This window comes from Harpegnathos saltator, unplaced genomic scaffold, assembly GCF_003227715.2.
Source record: "Harpegnathos saltator strain DR-91 unplaced genomic scaffold, Hsal_v8.6 scaffold433, whole genome shotgun sequence".
Taxonomy (NCBI): Eukaryota; Metazoa; Arthropoda; class Insecta; order Hymenoptera; family Formicidae; genus Harpegnathos; species Harpegnathos saltator.
In genome coordinates, this window is record NW_020230243.1 from 490,671 (window position 1) to 512,694 (window position 22,024).

Consider the following 22,024-nt stretch of genomic DNA (forward strand, 5'->3'; position numbering starts at 1 on the left):
AGCGTTAGATCTAATCTTGGCTATATTGTTAACAAAACTGAGAACAGGCCTTTCGCATTCTGTGCTGTCTACTTTATTTTCAATTCAAAAGAGGTCAGTAGGTAAGGCTGTCGCATCAGCATGAAATGCTTTAATGCAATCTTTTGTGCCCAAGTTTTTAGGTACCAGTCACATCTCGTGTGAAAAACTGATTTCAAACCATATAAGAAATACAGCCAAATATTTGTTTGCGAATGGAGAAAATGTTTGCATTTTAATCGTTGACGGGACTTACATATACATCCAAAAAAGTTCTAATTATACTTTTCAACGACGTTCCTATTCCATGCATAAAGGACTGTGACGTGACGGCCGTGGAGGCGCCCGTGCGAACCCTCGGTCCCTACGCGAGATTTGCGGGGGGGGAGAGAAGATTATTGCGCGAGCTTTGCGGGGGAAGGGAGCCGAATTGCCCCCCACCCCGACTTAATTAGAAATTAGCGTTAAGAGTGTGCAGGTGCGACGGTCTCGCGCTCTCGAGTTTTGTGCCCTTGGACCTCCCGAGCCGACCGCCAGGACAAGAGGATCAAGAGGATTTGGAGATCATCGCTCACCGCCTGCGCGGCCCGATCAGGTGATTGCTCTCAATTACCGTCTCGCATATGTAGGCTCCTGTCGTCCTGAATGATATTATCGCTGCCATTTTTGTTTCCTACAGACCCAGAGGACAACACGGAAACAGCCAGCTCACGTACAGCCGATCACGTTCCCGACCCGTGGTCCGCGCGTCAAGAAAACAGCGTCTAGACGAGTATCGAAGACAAGGCGCGCGGATCCACGGGCGAGACAAGGAAAGAGAGAGAGAGAGAGAGAGAGAGAGAGAGAGAGAGAGAGAGAGAGAGAGAGAGAGAGAGAGAGATAGAGAGCGAGAGCGAGATGAAGCATCCGTTCCGCGGAACCATAACAATGATCCGCGGAAGGATTGCTATACCGCTAGAGTAGGCGAGGGACGGGGAGAGGAGAACCCCCTCGCAAAAACGGAGCAAAAGAAGAAGATTCCGTTTTTCCGTGGAGAGAGAAGACAGATTCGATTTTGGCCTCGAAGAGACAAGAGCTATTTTCCGACTCAAGACGAGACGAATCGTTTTCCGCTCGCCGAGAGAGTACTGTTCAGTAGCCGTAGGAGAAGCGTTGTTTTTTTTGTATTCCGACGGCCAAAAGGAAATTAATACCGTACCGCCCGCACCTGCCGAAGGTTCCGATCCCGATCAGGGAATCGCGAGTGCTGTGCAGTGCCGTGCAGCATCGAGCCAGGAGAGACTCACGGAGGAGAGGAGCGCATTCCACCTCGACCCCGGACCGACCCGACCTAGGACCGCCGACGCCACGCCGCCGGGAGGTTTCCGAGATTGTAAGACCGTCCACCTGCTCTAATTGTTCGGCGTCTCGTTTTCATCTTGTGTCCCGCGCACTTATTGTGCGAGCAAGCGGTGTCAATTCCGCGGAATTAACGCGACTAGTAATTGTTAGAACACTTTGTTATTTTGTGAACAACAAGGTTAAGAAAGGAAGTACGCAACTATGCTGATACGTTTAATAAGCTATATTTAATGATAGCTTTACAGTGAACATAAGATACAACATGAACACGCGAATCACATAAAAGAGAAAGAAGAGATATTACAAAACAGCGACTTCGCTATAGCATGAACTATCGTCATTTTCGAAAGAAAAGAACTGACTCTATAACCAATGTCCCCGCTCCCACCTTTGTCCCACACTTGTAGAAGTCTACTAAAGAGGGAGCCAGTCATAAGACAGATGGCGTTACTTAGCGATCGTGTGTGAAACGATTCAGTAATATAAACTAATAATAATAATAATAAGCACGCTGAATAATTCCAACAGTAATTGTACCGGGGTTTCGGAGCTTATCGATTCCCGAGACCGAATAAATCGCAGTACCGCTTAGAATACTGCATTCTTGTGTTTTCTCACCCGTTCCCGAATTTCCGCCAGAACCCATCCCGTCTACCGACCATAATTCCCGTAGAACTACTGGGTCCGTCGAACTCTCGCGTCGCGGCAGACCGTTAATTATTTCTTTTTCGTGTTGGTGATCGGTGCGGCTATCCGCACCTGGCGCCCAACACTTTTGTGCGAGTACGAACGGCCGGGACGCGTGGGCCGACGGCAAAGAAGATAACGTCGCAGGACGTAATCTATTAAAACCTATGATGTTCGTGAGTACTACTGAATATATAGTAGAAGTTTTGGGTCCATACTTCGCAGACGGGAAAAACAATGACGCAAATATTCTTAATAGTCTGATGATGTCTGGTGCAAGTGAGCTAAGACGATGGCTTAGCCCTAATGATGTGTTTGTCGTTGACAGGGGCTTCAGAGATTCTCTCGAAATGTTAGAAGAACTCGGTTTTGTCTCAAAAATGCCTAATTTTTTAGAAAAGAAAGCTCAGCATACTTCTGATGAAGCAAATCAGTCTCGTCTTGTTACTCATATATGGTGGGTTGTAAAGGCAGTTAACGGATTACTAAAACAGTGGAAAGATCTTAATCAGGTATTTCCTAACTCGCAAATCCCATTTTTAGGTCAATATGTAAGAATAGTGTGTGCTTTATGTAACGTATTTCGACCTCTACGAGTGTCACATAACGCAGAAGATGTTATAATATCTGAACGAATGTTACAATTAGTTGGAACACGAAATCTTCTGCAGTAACGTGTGGAACAAAAAAGTTGGGCAAGGAAAAGTGCAACGTGGATTCCTGTAACAGCAGACACAGTTATCGAATTTCCTAAATTGATAGAAAATGAACTGAGATTTATAACACTTGGGAGTTATCAAATAAAACAGGCCAAGTCACACACGTAAGAACATCTTGCTTCTGATGGCATGTATAAACTATTTATACATAAGGAAAACATAGATATTTTACGTGTACGAATACAATCACGGCACACAACATCTAAACAGTATAACCTACGGATCCAGTATACTTGTATTGGAATAAATCCTATCACTGGCTGGTACTGTCAGTGTAAAACTGGAGCACGAACAGTTGGATGTTGTGCCCATATTGCTTCAGTTTTATGGTATCTCAGATATTTTAGGAACTTCAGGGAAGTAATCTCACGCCTTTCTTCCCAATATACAGATAACGTTGACGATGCTGTTGTAAATTGGTCTGAAACAGATGATTAGAAAAATTTCTATTGTGGTTAAAAGATATCTATACACCGGTACATGCAGCACACACCACTCTATCTAAAAACTAAATAAAATCGGTCAGGGCCAAATATTCAACTATGTAGGGTTCTTGATAACACTTGATAGCAAGTGTGACACATATACACATATTCACACACGCATACACAACAGAGAGAGTTTGGAGTCGGTAAATACTATGGGAGTGACGCACCATAGAGTCTTTATCTCTGCTGAGACAAAAACACACACACACGCACGCACGCACACACACATACATGCGCGCGCGCGCGTGCGCACACAGACACACGCACACACGCACACACACACACACACACACACACACACAAGAGATGTAAATCCGACCAGGCAACCTCCGCGTGGTGCATTTTGGATAATGTTAATACTGGTGGTACTGCAACTGTCGAGCTTCATAAGTCAGAAAATACTTAATGAAAATATATTTTGTTATTGTGTTTTGCAAAGTTCTTGAGAAAAACTACAAGAATATGCAATAAAAAGTTGTGAATTTCATTTAAAAAATTCAAGGTGACCTGACCTTGACGACGCCATCCAAGGTCAAATTGATAATATCAATAAATATGTCGTTTTGAGCATTACAATGTTGGAAACATTTTTCTGTAAAACTTATATTTCTCGAGATTTTTCAAGATCTCGATCAAATCTTGCACTATAAGGTGCGATATCTCTGAATTCAAATCTCATTCTCAATATGTGCGCACTTAATTAAAATCATCAAAATTTTATATTTTAAAGATAATACATATAGAAAGTTTTTGAATAAGTTTGGTGATTGGGATGAATCAATAACAAAGTGAATTATGATAAATATTCTCCAAATACACGAAATCCCATACAAAATCTAGAATTTTGGATGCTTCGTTCTCTGAATTGAAACGCCATTTTCATAAATGCTTTAAGGAAATTGTAAGGACTTTTATGGAGACTATTTCTGCAAAATTTGAATCAATTCCATGCAGGGCAAAAATGGCCTTATAACCCCTTCTCCTTTAATGGTTTGGAGAGTACTTTATAACGGAGTTTCCAGTTTAACCCCTTGACTGTGGTGGCAGAAATGTACTAGTCGTCTTGTACTAGTCGTGCCATTTTTGTGTTGGAAAAAATGTCGAATTTTCTTTATGATATTTTTATAATAAGAGTTCTTGGGGTCGCAGAATCCAAATTTGATATTAAAATTCCGAAAATCAAAATGGCGGATCCAATATAGTGGGTCAAAATTAAGAAAATAATCGGATATTTATGAAAGTGGGTATCTATATGTTTTTGGGGTCGCTGAATCCGAATCTGATATCAAAATTTCAAAATTCAAAATGGCGGATCGACCATGGTGTGTAAAAATTATGAAAATAATCAGATTTTAATGAAAGTCGGTATTTATATGTTTTTGGGATCGCTGAATCCAAATTTGATATCAAAATTTTAAAATTAAAAATGGCGGATCTAAATTTTGAAAATCAGATTTTCATGATTTTTATAATTTTGACTCGCCATGTTGGATCCACCATTTTTAATTTCGAAATTTTGATATTAAATTCGGATTCAGCTACTCCAAAAACATATAGATACCCACCTGTATGCAAAAAACAATAGTTTTACTATTTTTTTTCTTCGATGCGTGTATACACGTCATCCACACTGGTGGCACGACTTTTTCATGCGGCTATACACGTCATCCACAGTCAGAGGTTAAAAAAAATTAAAATTTTAAACATACTTGCATCACTTATCAATTTCTTTTATAACTTAATTTCATTCCAAGAATAAAATTTATTCTAAGAAATGAAAGGATATTTTATACCAAATCCAACCCCATATAATAATGTTATGTACCAACACACAGACTTCTCAGAAAAACAGATAAAAACGTTTCTATACAAGATGTCCGGTAATTAGCTGCCAACTCGAAGTGTGAAGGTATATTGGGTTGAGAGAAACATAAAAGTTCCATACACTTTTGCGAGATTCGCAATAATTATCGAGTTATTAATGGTAGAAATCAGAGGAATGGCAGCGCACCGATATAGATGATTGGAGAAGCATTCTAGCTGCTCAGGCCACAGTGCAGCCTAGTCGATCCAGAAACGGTTGCCGGTGCGCGGCGAGAAGCAAAACGTGCCGCAATTCGTTATTTTATCTCGCTACGTCTCGCTACATGCCGCCAATAGTTGCTGGGTCGACTGGGCCGCGTTGTAACCCGAGAAGCTGCGATGCTTCTCCAATCATCCATCTCAGCGCGCGCTCATTCGTCAGACTTTTGTAATTAATAACTCGATAATTATTACGAATTTGGCAAAACGGTATGGGACTTTTATGTTTGTTTTAAATTTACCTTCACACTTCGGCTTGGCAGCTAATTACTGGACATTTTGTATATCCGTTACGCTATACGAAACTGCTTTACTTCACTTTTGATATACAGGGTCTACCAAAAGTTCCGGAACGGCTAATTATTTAAAAAAATAATAATTGTTTAAAACAATGTTTGAGACAAAAGTTGTAGAGCTTAAAAAAAGCTATCAGATATTGACAATTGTTTGACCTTGGAATGACCTTGAGAAACGTTATCAAGATCGACATAAAAATATTAAATGGAAACTGAAATTTTTTATTACATCATCTTTTTCCACCAATTAATTTGAACCACTTTTGTCTGAAATATTTTTTTATTCGCCTAATATTTTTTTAGATATTCAAGGATATTTTGGTAACTTTTTTAATATTTAACTTACAATATCTCGCTAACTGTTTGTCGGGTAAAAAATGGTATTAGACTTTTCTATTATACTTGGTCTCAAGAATATATTGTTACAATAGCGCCCTGACTTTTGTTAATTTGATGATTTTGAAATTTCGCAGGATCGATAAATTAACAAAAAATAGAGCATTATTGTACCAATATATTCTTGAAATCAAATAGAGCAGAAAAGTCTAGTACCACTTTTCTTCCGACAAATAGTTAGCGAGATATTGTGAGTTAAATATTGAGAAAGTTATCAAGTTTTTCTTAAATATCTCAAAAAATATTAGGCAAATAAAAAATGTTTCAGACAAAAGTTGTTCAAATTAATTAGTGGAAAAAGACGGTGTAATAAAAATTTTCAGTTTCCGTTTAAGATTTTTATGTCGACCTTGATAACGTTTCTCAAGGTCATTTCAAGGTCAAACAATTATCAATTCTGATAGCTTTCTTAAGCTCTACAACTTTTGTTTCAAATATTGTTTTGAACAATCATTATTTTTTGAAATAATTAATCGTTCTGGAACGTTTGGCAGACCCTGTATATAGGGTGTATAAAAATACCGGGACGGCGAAATATCTCGAAAACTAAGCATTTTAGAGAAAAATGTATCAGACAAATGTACGGTTTCAAGAAGAATATGAAACGATTTATCGTTTTGTTTACAGGTGGCGCAACTTTCGAGATATTCACTGATCATTACTTTTCTTAAATGGGAACCTCAATTTTTTATTACACCGTCTTTTTCTACCAATTAATTTAAATAACTTTTGTCTGAAACATATTTTTATTTGCCTAAAATTTTTTTAGATATTTGAAGAAAACTTGATAATTTTTTCAATATTTAACTTATGATATCTCGCTAACTATTCGTCAGAAGAAAAAGTTGTACCAGACTTTTCTGCTCTATTTGATCTCAAGAATATATTGTTATAATAACACCCTGACTTTTGTTAATTTACTGACTTTAGGAAATTTCAAAGTCATTAAATTATTGGGTGTATAAATTAGTTCGGTCCGTTTTCAAAAGATGGCTCCGGCTGTTATGAATGGTTCATAGTGACTGCCGATTTTGGCGGTTTCGGAGATGTTAGACATCTGCCAATAATATTCAGTTTATATCGCTTCATACAAAAACCTTGCTTTTTACAGTGTTTAAAATGTCGAATTTTGTGTTAACCAAGCAGCATTTGCGGGAGGTTTTAATTTTCTGCTTTAATTGGAAGAAAAATGCAGCTGAAGCCCATCGAATGCTTATTGAAGTTTATGGTGACGCTGCTCCAACTGATAAATCATGTAGGGAATGGTTTCGACGTTTCAAGGATGGAGATTTCAGCGTCGAAGACAAGCCTCGCTCTGGACAGCCAAAAAAATTCAAGGACAAAGAATTAGAGGTATTACTCGAAGAAGATCAAAGTCAAACGCAAGAGGAGCTTACAGAATCATTGGGAGTGACTCAACAAGCTGTTTCCGTACGATTAAGAGACATGGGATTTATTCAAAAACGAGGAAATTGGGTACCTTATGAACTGAAACCGAGAGACGTTGAAATGCGTCCTTCATGACAACGCTCGGCCTCATGTCGCAAAAGTCGTAAAAAAATATTTGGAAACGTTCAAATGGGATGTTTTACCGTATCCGCCGTATTTTCCGGACATTGCTCCTTCTGATTACTGGTTGTTCCGAAGGATGCAGCACGATTTGGCAGGTCACTAATTCATTTCTTTCGCAGATATCGAAAATTAGCTCCAAACTTGGATCGCCTCAAAAGACAAGTCATTTCTTCGAGATGGAATTCGAAAATTGCCTGAGAAATGGGGGAAAGTAGTAGCCAGCGATGGAAAATACTTTAATTGATCTGTTCATTCATTTTATTTTGAAATAAATACATCTTTTAACACAAAAAAACGGATTGAACTAATTTGTACTCCCAATATATTTGTATATTTCTTGAAATAAGTATGTTTATTGTAATGGCAAGTCGACACACGATCAAGACGAATTAAAATAAAGTCGTAATGCATGAAATAAGGAAACATAAATTCTATTACTTCTGCAAGAAAGAGCAAGCGTGCGATATGAAAATATAACACAGCATTAACAATTGCTAAACAATATATAACGAAGAGCTTAATACTATTGTAATTACGGAATAATAATGTAGAAGAACAGGATAGAGAGGAATAATATATTCTTGAGACCAGGTATAGCAAACATGTCTGGTACTACTTTTTCTTCTGACAAATAGTTAGCGACATATCGTAAGTTAAATATTGGAAGTTATCAAATTTTCTTTAAATATCTCAAGAAATATTAAGCAAATAAAAATATATTTCAGACAAAAGTTATTTAAATTAATTGGTAGAAAAAGGCGGTGTAATAAAAAATTGGAATTTCTATTTAAGAAAAATAATGATCAATGAATATCTCGAAAGTGGCGGCATCTGTGAACAAAACGATATAGTCGTTTCATGTCTTCCTTGAAACTGTACAACTGTTGTCTGAAATATTTTTCTCTAAAATGTTTAGTTTTCAAGATATTTCGCCATCCCGGGACGTTTTATTTACCATATGCACCCTGTATGCGTAACACATTTTGTTCAAACCTCCTTATAGTAAAAGATGATTAGTACTGATATGCAGAATATATAATCATAAAATACTTCAATATATAAAAACAACAATAATAATAATAGTATTATTATTTTATATACAATAGTCATATATTCCCATACTTTGTTTTTATGAAAATTTATATATAGAGAAATCAAGAAAAGCTTGCTGTCTGAATGACATTTTTTTGAACAAATTCTAAAATGACTTTTCTTCTTGCAAAATGTTACCTGAACTTAGTTTATGAATTATACAGATAAGTAATTTGTTTATTACAGATTGGGAATAGAAGATAGGTAAGGACGGTAAGGACAATTCACTATCAGACGCAGGCAATGTTGAACGCCTGATACGATAAGTTTACCGATGCATCTGATAACATTGTACACATAATTTTTAACTTCCGTTAATGATCATGCATATCGTATCGAGAGTCGAGAGAAGAGTTTGCAAAGCTGACATGCGTTTTTCTTCTATGCAAACTCATACGATTGCATAGTGAAATGCAATAGTTGACGACGATGCTATCCGGCATGAACGGTTTGATGTATTCGCCGAGTAGCAAGTATTAATGCAATCGTAATAGCAAATATAATATTTTAAATTAGTAGAATATATTTATATATATTATATATTAGTAGGATTATGATATAATATTTCATAATAAAATATTTGATTACACGAGTATTCTCAAACTGGAAAATAAACTTTAAAAATATAAACGACGGAATCAGGGTGTGTTTCTTCCGGATGAATCGCGTCGTAATTCAGCTTTGTGCCGACGTTTTGTAAACATTGCAGCTTGCATCATCAGGGCTAGGAGCTTCGATACTGAGTCTTCCTGGTTGTGGTTGTCTTTATATACTTTTCCATTCTTCTAAGTAGAGGTTGGGAGAAATGGGGAATGGGGTGAGGGAAATGTTTCGACCAATCATATTAATTGACCAGCTGGTCAATTAAAACACCGGGAGGACAGCGTGCCAAATAAGGTTCACCTGAAAACCTTTATCTCGGTTAATATTGTTGGGATGCTTCAGAATTTCCAATCCTTCTCGATGTTTTCTGGCGTAGTAGTTTTATGAGGGGGCCAGAATGGTTGTTTTATCATACTGCACGGTGTGTCCAGTCTCTATCCAATGTTCAGCCAAGGCATTGTGAAAAGTGACAGTACTTGGTACATCGCTGGTGTTCTTTGATCCGTGTACTAATCCTCCTCCCGGTTTCTCCTATATATATTTTTCCGCAGAAACAAAAAATCTTATACACACCTGGTGTGTCCAAGTGTGGTTTCTGGTTTTTTGGGTTGAGGAGTAATTGTGAGATCTTTTTTGGTGGCTTGAAAATCACTCTGATATTATGTTTGTTTAGAATTCTGCCAATACATTCTATTGTACCTTGAAGATATAAGAAGACAATCGTCTTGTTTTTTCTCTTTCTTCCTCTGGTGACTCAGTTTTTTCTCCTTCTTCCTCTGGCTCCTGAGTGTTGTTCGGATCCGAAATTTTGTTCTTCAGTTTATAAGTTATTCGGTTGATGTCTTTACTCCTGTATCCATTGTTAGTTAAAGCCCGATTGAGGTGTCCTAATTATTCATCTAAAGAAGCTATTTCAGAAATTGTTAGGGCTCTGTAGACCAGGGAACTGATGACAGATTTTTTTTGTGCTAAATGATGAGAGGTTGCATGTAGATATTGGTCAATATGTGTGGGTTTTCGGTAAACTCGGTGACTTAGTGTGCCATCTTCGTTCCTTCGAACCAGTACGTACCAGAAAGGGAATTTGTTTATTTTGTTTCACCTCCATTGTAAACTGAATATTGGGATGCTGTGAATTTAGAAAGTCGAGAAATTGGGGAAGCGTTTCCTTGCCATTGTTCCAAATGACAAACGTATCATCCACACATCGAAACCATATCGAAGGTTTAAGAGGTGTGTTCTCCCGGATTCCTTCATTCTTGAAATGTTCCATAAAGATGTTGGCAATGCTTGGCGACGCTGGAGATTCCATTGCCACTCTTGATGTTTGTTCGAAAAATTCCCGTTGAAATTGAAAATAAGTAGAGGTTAGACAATGTTCTATTAGTGGGAAAAGGTTGGCAGGTAGTTTATCAAATTTCTTAATGATATTTAATGTGTCTTGGATTGTAACATTGGTGAATAACGAAACTAACGAAACGAAATCAAAGCTTACCAAAATGTCATTATTAGTTCCGGTCTTCATATTCGTTATCTTCTTTATGAAATCCATTGAGTTCTTTGTGTGTGAGTCATTGAGCCCAGTAAGGTCTCAAGAATTATTACAATAGCCTTGACCTTTTTTAATTTGATGATTTTGAAATTTCCAAAAGCCAATAAATTAACAAAGGCCAGAGTGTTATTATAACAATATATTCTTGAGATTAAATAGAGCAGAAAAGTCTAGTATCACTTTTCTTCCGACAAATAGTTAGCGAGATATTGTGAGTTAAATATTGAGAAAGTTATCAAGTTTTTCTTAAATATCTCAAAAATATTAGGCAAATAAAAAAATGCTCCAGAGAAAAGTTGTTTAGGTTAATTGATAGAAAAAAACGGTGTAATAAAAAATTGGGGTTTCCATTTAAGAAAAGTAATGATCAGTGAATATCTCGAAAGTTGCGCCATCTGTAAACAAAACGATAAATCGTTTCATGTCTTCCTCGAAACCGTACAATTTTTGTCTGAAATATTTTTCTCTAAAATACTTGGTTTTCGAGATATTTTGCCGTCCCGGTACTTTTTATACACCCTATATAACAAAAAATTCAACTAACGCCATCTATCAGTGAAATTCGCAATTACATAGTTGCCACCCCAATAGAATTCTGCTAAAAAGAGTTTGACCTTTATTTTACCTTAATGCCATCACTTAAAGTCAAAATTTTTTTTTTATCAAAATATCTCTTTCGAAACAATGCAACCTAAAAAAAAATAGACTTCAATATCACTTAAGTTTCGAAATATTTGACTTTTTGTTACGTTTAAAATTTAGCACTCTGTACAAGGTAGTCCATTTAAATCGATCATATTAAATTTCACACTTTGTTCTGATGATACGAAATGTTTTAGGAAAAAGTTATATCGTTCGAGAGGGTGATTATAATGACAAAAAAAGGCTCCCTTTCAAAATCATTTATTCATAGGTTTGAAGATTAAGATAACTTTTTTAAATGGAACTGTTTTTATTTGCATGTTTTTATACCCAACATCGAGAGGAGTTTAGCGATCTATGACAATATGATTTTAAAATGATCTTAAACAAAGAAAATTACATATGTTTGAAAGAAACACAAAAATCAAACATTTATGATTTTCAACATAAAATTTATTTAAAGAGATGGAGGTCGATGGAATTATTCTTCAACAGAATATTGTTTATTGATGAATCGAGTTTCACTAACCATAGATAAGTGAATACAAGAAATATGCACTACTAGTCCGTCGAAAATCCAAGGTGATTTCGGCAAGCTGAATGTCAACGTCCATGAAGCTTTACATATGGTACTAGGTGCGCAACTAAGTTTCCGGGTTTTTTTGATCAATGAAAAATGGAAAATTTCAAGAGAAATACAAAAAATGGCTTATTCAAAGTATCGTCCCTCACTAGCTACACATTTTTGCCATCTCTCTAGCAATATATGAATACTGCGACGATAAAACGACGTGTCCTTGGACCGAAATCATTCATCCAACCAATTTTGCACTTCTTCGAAATTGGTCAAGTGTTGCCCAGCCAAGCCTTGCGCCATCGACGGAAACAAGATAATCGGAAGGGGCCGGGTCTGGCGAATACGGCGGGTGCGGTAGCAGATCCCATTTCAGCATTTTGATGGTATCCTGGACGATGGAAGTGCGATGGCACGGAGCGTCGTAATGCTGCAATATCACTTGCTCGTGTCTCGTGTCCCATTCTAGCCGTTTTTCGCAATGCATGGTTCAAATTGATCAGTTATTGTCGGTAGCGATGCCCATTGACAGTTTTGTCTGATTTCAGCAGCTCATAATACACGATTCCTTCTGGTCCCACCAAACGCAGAGCATTGTCTTCTTTTCGAAGCGATTTGGCCGTGCCATCGATGTTGATGCTTCGCCAGGTGAAAGTCACGATTTTTTGCGTTTGGGATTCTCGAAATATATCCACTTCTCATCGCCAGTAACAATTCGATGCAGGAAACTCTTTCTTTCATGCCGCAAAAGCAAAATTTCGGAATTGGCTCTTCGATTTTCCATCTGTCTCTCAGTCAACTCATGCGGCACCCATTTTCCTTCCTTTTGAATTTTTCCCATGGCATATAAACGTTTGGAAATACCTTGGCTAGTCATGTTTAATGCCTCCGCAAGTTGATCTTGTGTTTGCGTATCATCTTCATCCAATAACGCTTGCAGATCGGCATCCTCAACTGTTTTTAGTCTTCCGGAGCGCTCCTTGTCCTCAGTGTCGAAATCGCCACTTCTGAAGCGTTTAAACCAATCTTCACAGATAGTTTTCGATGGTGCATGTTCGCCGTAGGGCTCCTCAAGCAAACGACGTGCTTCAGCTGCACTTTTTGCAAGTAAAAGCAGAAAAGCAAAGCTTCCCGCAAATGTTGTTTATTTGCCACAAAACTCGACATCCTCGTTGTTAGAAAAAATATTTTTGCGTTGCGATATGTGTTGGTATTACGACTGGCTATTGTTAACAGATGTCCATGCTATAAAAAAACACAACTTCAGACATGTATGTCGACTACATGTGTCGTTAGCGCCATTCATGTGTGAAACCCGGAAACTTAGTTACGCACCTAATATATATATATATATTGGGTCTGGGAAAAAGTTCATGGCGTTTCTTTAGTAAAATTCAACTGGTCTTCTTATAGTGTGAAAATAAATTTATTTAAACTAAATATGCTCCATTATTATCGACAATGTTTCACCATTTTTCGGGTAGAGCCATAATGCCATCGGTGAAAAACTTCTGTGGTTTCTGGTTGAGAAACTGAATCAAGTGGTTTTCACAGGCTTCTTTTGAAACCAGCTTAATTCCATTGAGAGAATTCTGCAGAGATCGGAACAAGTGATAATCAGAGGGTGCTATGTCTGGACTATACGGTGGACGCATCAAAACTTCCCAACCAAGCTCTCGCAATTTTTGACGGGTCATCAAAGAAGTATATGGTCGGGCGTCATGATGGAAGACAACATCTTTCCTATTATTCAATTCGGGCCGTTTTCTTTCAATTGCCTGGCGTAATCTCTCTAGTTGTCCACAGTAGAGTTGAGAATCAATCGTCTGACCAACTGGAAGTAGCTCATGGTGGACGATTCCCTTCCAGTCCCACCACACACACAGCATCACCTTTTTCGGCGTCAATCCTGGCTTCGCGAACGCTTGTGACGGCTCACCATCCCTTGTCCACGATCTTTGACGCTTCCGATTGTGGTACATGATCCATTTTTCATCATCGGTTATGACACGTTTCAGAAATGGCTCGATTTCATTGCGTTTCAGAAGCGCATCGCAGATGTTAATTCGATCTATCATGTTTTTCGCGCTCAACTCATGAAGAACCCATACATCGAGCTTCTTTTTGTAGCCAGCTTTGTGTAAATGGTTCAAAACAGTTTTGTGGTCAATGCCTAGCTCCATACCAATATCGACACTACTGATATGCTTATCTTGCTGAACTTTTTCAAGAATTTCATCAGCTTTTTCAGTGATTGGACGACCAGAACGTGACTTATCTTTCACATCAAAATTACCAGAACGAAAGCGAGCGAACCAGCAGATTTTGATAAAGTAAGTTGATAAAGATTCACCGTACACAGCACAAATTTGTTCACAAGCCTACGCAGCCTTCTTCCCTTTGTCGTAATAATATTGCAAAATATAGCGCAATTTTTCATTACTTTTCTCCATTTTCAAACGCAAATAACTTTCCAACCACTGCACCAATTTTGATGTTTATACTCAAAGTAACACTCGAAGTGTCACTTTTCCAACGACCGTTTAGTGGTGTCGCTGCGATCTGTGTTTCCTGAGTTATTTGCAACTGACGCCATCTGTCGGGAAAAACGCCACGAACTTTTTCCCAGACTCAATATATACAGGGTGTCCCATTTTAACTTTCGCATTAAAAAATTTCGACATCTTCGAGGTCGACGAAAAATGTTTCAGACAAAAGTTTTAGCGCTGGATGGGGAACATATATAAGTAACCTTGACCTTGACCTTGAGGTCAAATTTCAAGGTAATTTGAAAGTCAAAGTTATTTTTTTAAATAGAAACCCATATTTTTGACTACAGAAATGAAAAGAGCGGAAAATTTTACGTTCAGTGTGGTACATACTTACGGTCCATAATGACCTTCAGGTATCATTTCAAGTTCAAACAGCAATTTCAAGTGTCGAACGCGAAATTGTCTCTAGGTTATCGCAATAGTTTCAGACAAAAGTTGTAGAGGTCCGAGCAGGTAAACCATTGGTGACCTTGAAGTCATGTCAATGTCAAGTTAATTTTTTTAATAGAGACGCCCATTTCTGACTGCAGAAATATAATCTATGGAGAATTTTATGTTCAGATATGTTGAGTTGTTATGGAGTGAAGTTTATCCCTAAAAGTCACTTGAAACCGTCATTATTATTAAGAGCAGAGCTGGAGACGATCTGCACATTTCGAGCGAAATTCAAGAGGTGATACACACCGTCCCCCTACCACCGCTCTGCGTTCAGCGGCTGAGACGACGAGCGCGATGTATTCAGGTCCGTCGCTGTATAAGAAATCAGCTGCAGCGCACCCTCGCGTCGTATTATCATTAAAATTTTTTCCTCGTTTAATAATCACTTTAAAATATATATATTTTATATATATATATATATAAATAACGTACAGCTATATACATATACGCTATATATAGCTTTTTCTGAATAACAGCATGCTTATTGGATATCGCGCGTCGCATATCGCGTATCGTGTCACACATCGCGCTAGTTTGCGAGAGCCATTAAATAGAAGATACAACTATGGTTGCGTTCATTTTGGGCACTTACGCGCTGCAAGTATTGTTATTTTATCTTTATCGCTCATTATATGCAGAAAGAAGATAAAATGATAGACTGCAATGCTTGTGACGACAGTCAATTAAAAGCGTCAGTGATCACCTTTGACGCTTTTGATTAGCTGTCGCGACAAGCATTGCGATCTGTGCAGAGATGCCAGAATAAGAATTAACCAATCTTAGTCGACTTTTACAAGAATAATCGAATGAGATTAGTCAATTTCTTAAGGCTTAAAGCTTACTATACCTATTGTGTTCCCGGGCTAACTGATAGTTAAATCATATACTTATCTTTGTTTAATTTGAAAGAAAAACAAAGACAGACACATTCCAAACACCACAAGGACGTCCTCAAGACATGCAGGATGGGCATTGAGGACGTCATGTGCTGTCTGGGATGATTTAACTAGCAGTTAGCTACCAAGTAATTAGAATAACTAATCCTAAATCATAAAATAAGAATCGAAATACAGAACCGAAAAGAACCGTGGACCGAAAATAATTTAACGGTACGGTTCCGATTCCGGTGCCAAAAGCTTTGTAAAGTTTCGGTACGGTTTACGGTTTCGGTTCAACAAAAAAGGCGGTTCCGGTGCGGTTTTCGGTTCCGGTTCCGGTACGGTTCGAGGCCCTGATGATAATCCATACTTTAGGATAATTATAGATACGTATAATTGAATAAAACTATATATATTTTTTAATAGCGTTTCTTTTAGTATAAACATATGTAATTTTATATGATTATACTTGCCGAAAAAGTTATATACAGGGTAATCCGAACAATTTCATGTCCTCAATATACCATATTCTTGAACAAATTCCAAGACCATTTTTTTCTTTTGCAAACTGTTATTCGATGCTTATTGGATTATTAAGATTAACGTTTGTCTATTACGAGTCGGGTGGAAGGCAGGCAGGGACGGAACAATTGACCGTTTACGCGCGCGCCGCGTAGGCACTAACTTTGGACGCTTGGTGCGATGTGCTGATCAAAGCATGTGATAACATTTATACGCATATTATTTTTAAAACTTAAAAATTTTAATAATCGTGGGTGTAATAACAAATAAAATATTATAAATTAATAAGATACGATATCGTAACGTGAACGAGACCGAAAATTATAAAACAGGCTACGACTTATTGTAAAACGCGAATAAACGTCGCATTTTTAATCTCTGTTCTCTTTAATTTTACCTACCACGAGGAGAAAGGAATGTCCATAACTTACGATCAAATCGCGCGTAAAATTAAAAATAAAACTCGTTAGTCTTGCGGGAACGAAAGTACGCTATCAAGTGAAGAGAAACTATTAATCTCGAGATAAGCAATCTTTACAAAAGAATATAAATTCGTAAGTTCACTTAAAGGTAAGAATATTTTATACTTGCTAAACGTAATCAATATTTTGTTCTTCTCGTTTGTATTTTTATAATTTATTTTGCAGCTAAAAAAAGTTCGTGTAATATCGAATATTTTACTTTCAAACGTTACGTTGTGTGTGTGTGTATGTAATATTGTATCCTAATAATTTATAATACTATATTTACTATTACACCCGCGATTATCAATATTTTTAAGTTTTAAAAATAATGTGAATGTTATCACATGTACTAATCAGCACATCGTACCAATCGCCCAATATCAGTGCCTATGCAGCACGAACGGTCAATTGTTCCGTCCCTGTCTGCCTTCCGCACCCGGCCTGTAACAGACGAACTATTTATCTTAATAACTCAGTAACTAAGCTTCCGATAACATTTTGTAAAAAGAAAATAATCTTAGAATTTGTACAAGAATATGGTACACTAAGGACAAGAAATTGTTCCGGATCAATCTGTATAGACTAGAAGGTGATATTATGATCCTCCATTTACATTTTGTACAATAACTTTGTCAATAATCAATATTTTAAAGTGAGAACTAAATGACTACATTTATCGCAGTGTTGTTTAATTGATTATAGATTCAAATTTATGTAATATTTATTACTTAGAATGTTATTTATAAAAATATGGCAACAATGGACTGGCAAGAAAATGGGATAGTAATGTGGCCTCTCACTGATACAAAAAATTTATTTTGTTTAAAATAACACTAAGTATTTAATTACGAAATTATATATTTATTGAAATTAAACTCTTAGAAGGGGAATGAAAATGAAAATAACTACGAATTTTTAATGTGGATGACTTACTTATTAGAAAATACAATCTGTCAGAAATATAGCAATGTAGTGCAAACATAAGTGGACTACAGATTAGAATTGACTTATCTAATAATGACTTTGATGTAAAAACCTCTCGAAAAAGAGACAATATTTATCAGCATTTATGGGGCCACATTAACAAAATGTCATGCTATTTCATTTAACTTTGCATAACTTTGAAAGATGTACAACCGAATAAAATGTCAAGTAACAAATAAAATACAAAAAATTGTACATATATTCGTGATAATATACTCAAGTTTAAAAATAATGAGGAAATATATCTAATTAAATGCTAAAATATATCTTGAAAAACATTTTGAAATACTCAAGAGTAAAAAGTTATAAAAAAGTGCTAGCTATTATGCATTGATATATTAGCATTACTATACTAACGGCGAACTACTAAACAAATGATTCTATAAATAATAACTGGAATTCACTACCTAATAATGGATTAATATATATTGAGAGTGAACATAATACTTATAAGAGACATAATATATAGCATCTTCTCCTCTAATTATTTATAATTATATATAACTGTATAAAACCATATATAATAGTGCATAAATTATATATAATTATAAATTTCGTCTTTATAAGGCCGTGTATATAATCATATAAAATTATACAGGATGTCCAATTTTAATCTATTATCCACTGTAATTTTGCAGGAAGCAGTCGTAGAGAAATATTTCATACAAAAGTTGTATGGTTTCAAGGGGAATATAAAACAATTATATTAGTTTATTTACAGATGGCTTCACTTTTGAGATATTCACTAATTATTACTTTTCTTAGATCGAAACCTCAATTTTTTATTATATCATCTTTTTCTACCATTTAATTTGAACAACGGTTGTCCGAAACATTTTTTTATTTGTTAAATATTTTTTAAGATATATATTTTTTATATAGATTTTTTATATAAGATATATATTTTTAAGATAAGATATTTAACGAAATCTTGATAATTTTTTTAACACTTAACTCACGACGTCTCACTGTTTGTCGGAAGGAAAAATGGTACTAAACTTTTTTACTTTTGTTTGGTTTGAAGAATATATTGCTGCAATAGCGCCCTAACTTTGGATAATTTTGAAATTTCCGAAGGTTGATAAGTTAACAACAGGTAAGACATTATTATAACAATATATTCTTGAGATCAAATAATATAAAAATGTCTAGTATAATTTTCTCTTCCGACAAACAGCGAGATATCGTAAGTTAAAAAAGTTATCAAGTTTTCCTTAAATATGTTAAAAAATATTTGACGAATAAAAAAATGTTTCAGACAGCAATTGTTCAAGTTAATTGGTAAAAAAGATAATATAATAAAAAAATTGGGATTTCCATTTAAGAAGAGTAATGATCAGTGAATATCTCGAAAGTGACGCTATCCGTAAACAAACCGATATAGTTGTTTTATGTTCCCTTGAAATCATGCAATTTTTGGCTAAAACATTTTTTTTCCAGAATGCTTAATTTTTGAAAGAAAAAGAGTGTACGGGTGGTTTCAGATACCCAGTACAACTTATAAAACATATTATATATAATTTAATATAAATTTATATACAGGGTGAGTAAAAATTTTCAGACCGGTGAAATATCTTGAATACCAAGTATTTTAGAAAAAAATATTTCGAACAAAAGTTGTATGGTTTTAAAGGGGACATAAAACAACTGTATCATTTTGTTTATAGATGGCGTTACTTTCGAGATATTCACTAATCATTACTTTTCTTAAATGGAAACCCCAATTTTTATTATACCGTCTTTTTCTACTAATTAATTTAAACAACTTTTGTCTGAAATATTTTTTCATTTGCCTAATTTTTTTAAGATATTTAAGGAAAACTTGATAACTTTTTTCAATATTTAATTCACAATATCTCGCTAACTATTTGTCGGAAGAAAAAATAATAGATTTTTTGCTCTACTTGATCTCAAGAATATATTATTACAATAACGCCTTGATTTTTATCAATTTGATGATTTTGGAATTTCCAAAAGTCGATAAGTTAACAACTTTTTCTGCCGATAAATAGTTAGCGAGATATCGTAAGTTACATATAGAAAAAGTTATCAAGTTTTCCTTAAGTATCTCAAGAAATATTAGGCACATAAAAAATTATTTCAGACAAAAATTGTTCAAATTAATTAGTAGAAAATGATGATATAATAAAAAATTAGAGATTCCATTTAAGAAAAATAATGATCAGTGAGTATCTCGAAAGTAGCACCATCTGTAAATAAAATGATATAATTATTTTATGTTCTCCTTGAAACCATATAACTTTTGTTCAAAACATTTTTTTCTGAAATGCTTAGTTTTCGAGATATGTCACCGGTCCGGGACTTTCTGCTCTTGTATAATCCTTTCAGCGCTCGAATATATTTTAAGTAAATATATGCAATCGGCAAATTTGATATATAATGTACATTCAGACAAATAAGAAAAGAAAAGTTTTTCCAGACAGAATAGAGAATCACGTCAGAAATGACGTCAAAATGACGTCAAAATGACGTCAAAATGATGAGGAAAATTGATATTTTCATCATGATGTGGTCATATTCTCGTTATTTTAATATTATCATGGTTTCCTATTCTACTCAAGTTAAAAGCAAAACACTCACGTTTTTCTTAAGAACTCGATGATGTCACTATTGAAGAATATTTGCGGGACCTCGTCAAAAATACTTATACTTTCGACAAACAATCGATTTATACAAATGCATGCAAACTCTTGTCGATTTCTCACAATAAAAGTCCTAAAATTACTTTTAATATTAATCACATTTCTGATCATTCAAAGAAACAATTCCACAGAGTAAATAAATATTTCCACGAATCAAAGCAGTAACATCTCACTGCAAGTTCTGCTGATGCATATTTTATCTGGCACTTTATTCGTCGAACTGCTGTCAAATCACACAGTAGTTAAATTAACTTCAATTTAAGTGAGAATAGACATTACGTTTGCATTTAACTGTTCGTTAATCTACTCTATTATTTTATCAATATTAGTATTGATTAATTGTTTATACTTAATAGAATACTGTATTACGCGATTACATGTTTCTTGTAGATATATTTATCAATTGCTAATATTGTTATTATGTATGTTTATTATCTTTTTTTTATATACTGTAACTACTGATTTTTGTTTATTTATCTCTGGAGAGTTCGATATGTTGATTATTATGATCTTCACATATATTATATACACTATATTTGAGAAATACGTTTTGTTGTATTTAGTTTCCAATGTTACTGTATATGATTATTATATGTTGATGCTATATATACGTATATGTTGATGATGTATAATGAAATATATTTCAAACGTGTTAACGTCTACATTTTACGCTTTTATTATCCTTTTACCAAATCTGATTTGACTTTGTCTTTTATTGCAACTTATTAGTTTTACTATGTTCTTGTAGTATACATATATATATATATACATATATATATATATGTAGATATATACATATACGTACATATATATATATATATATATATATATATATATATATATACATACACATATATATATACGTACATATATATATATATATATATATATATATATATATATATACATACACATATATATTACTATCAAAACTGACACTTTAATTCCACTGGATCTCAACACTATAACGATTATATCCCCAATATCCAGCGTGCCAATCTTCGAAGCTTTGATTCAACGAACTCACCGAAGCTCTGCCAAAGCATCGACTAACCAGTTCTCCATCGAAACGCGCCGACTCGCTCATGTTTTCCGTTGACCGAAGACACGTTTCACGGCGGTAGTGGGGTATCTCGCGGCGATATGACCATGAGTCGAGTCGTATCATCCGGTTCATCCAAGAGTAACGTATTAGTCCGAAGAACAACACGAGGAAATAAACGAGGATAAAATATCTTCCTGGAGTACGATGTCGCGGTAGAAAAGGAGGAAGACTGGGGGAATCCGCACGTCCGATGAATCACAGTCGACTCTACTGTTATTCTCGCTTTACCAAAGTAACATAACTTCAGCTTCAGCTATCGTCAAAAACAGAAGAATTATTGACGTCATATTGACTGAAATGAACTGTCTGAATGTTTTCAATAACATGTATTTAGCAATCGTCAATGTAAAATTACT

At 35.3% G+C, this 22,024-nt stretch overlaps 1 protein-coding gene across 2 annotated transcripts in view; it reads right to left on the minus strand.

The window, feature by feature from the left end:
* The window catches only part of LOC105188891 (serine protease gd), a 111,791-nt gene extending 89,975 nt beyond the window's left edge, over positions 1-21,816 (minus strand). The window contains exons 1-2 of one of the 2 annotated variants that reach the window (XM_025301595.1): positions 21,501-21,816; positions 20,502-20,783 (exon numbers count right to left, since the gene is read on the minus strand). The gene's annotated coding sequence lies outside the window, so the exon portion shown is untranslated. Of the gene's footprint in view, positions 1-20,501; positions 20,865-21,500 lie in introns of those variants that run through there. The other variant, XM_025301596.1, reaches the window with a different exon arrangement.
* Positions 21,817-22,024: the final 208 nt, after the last annotated feature.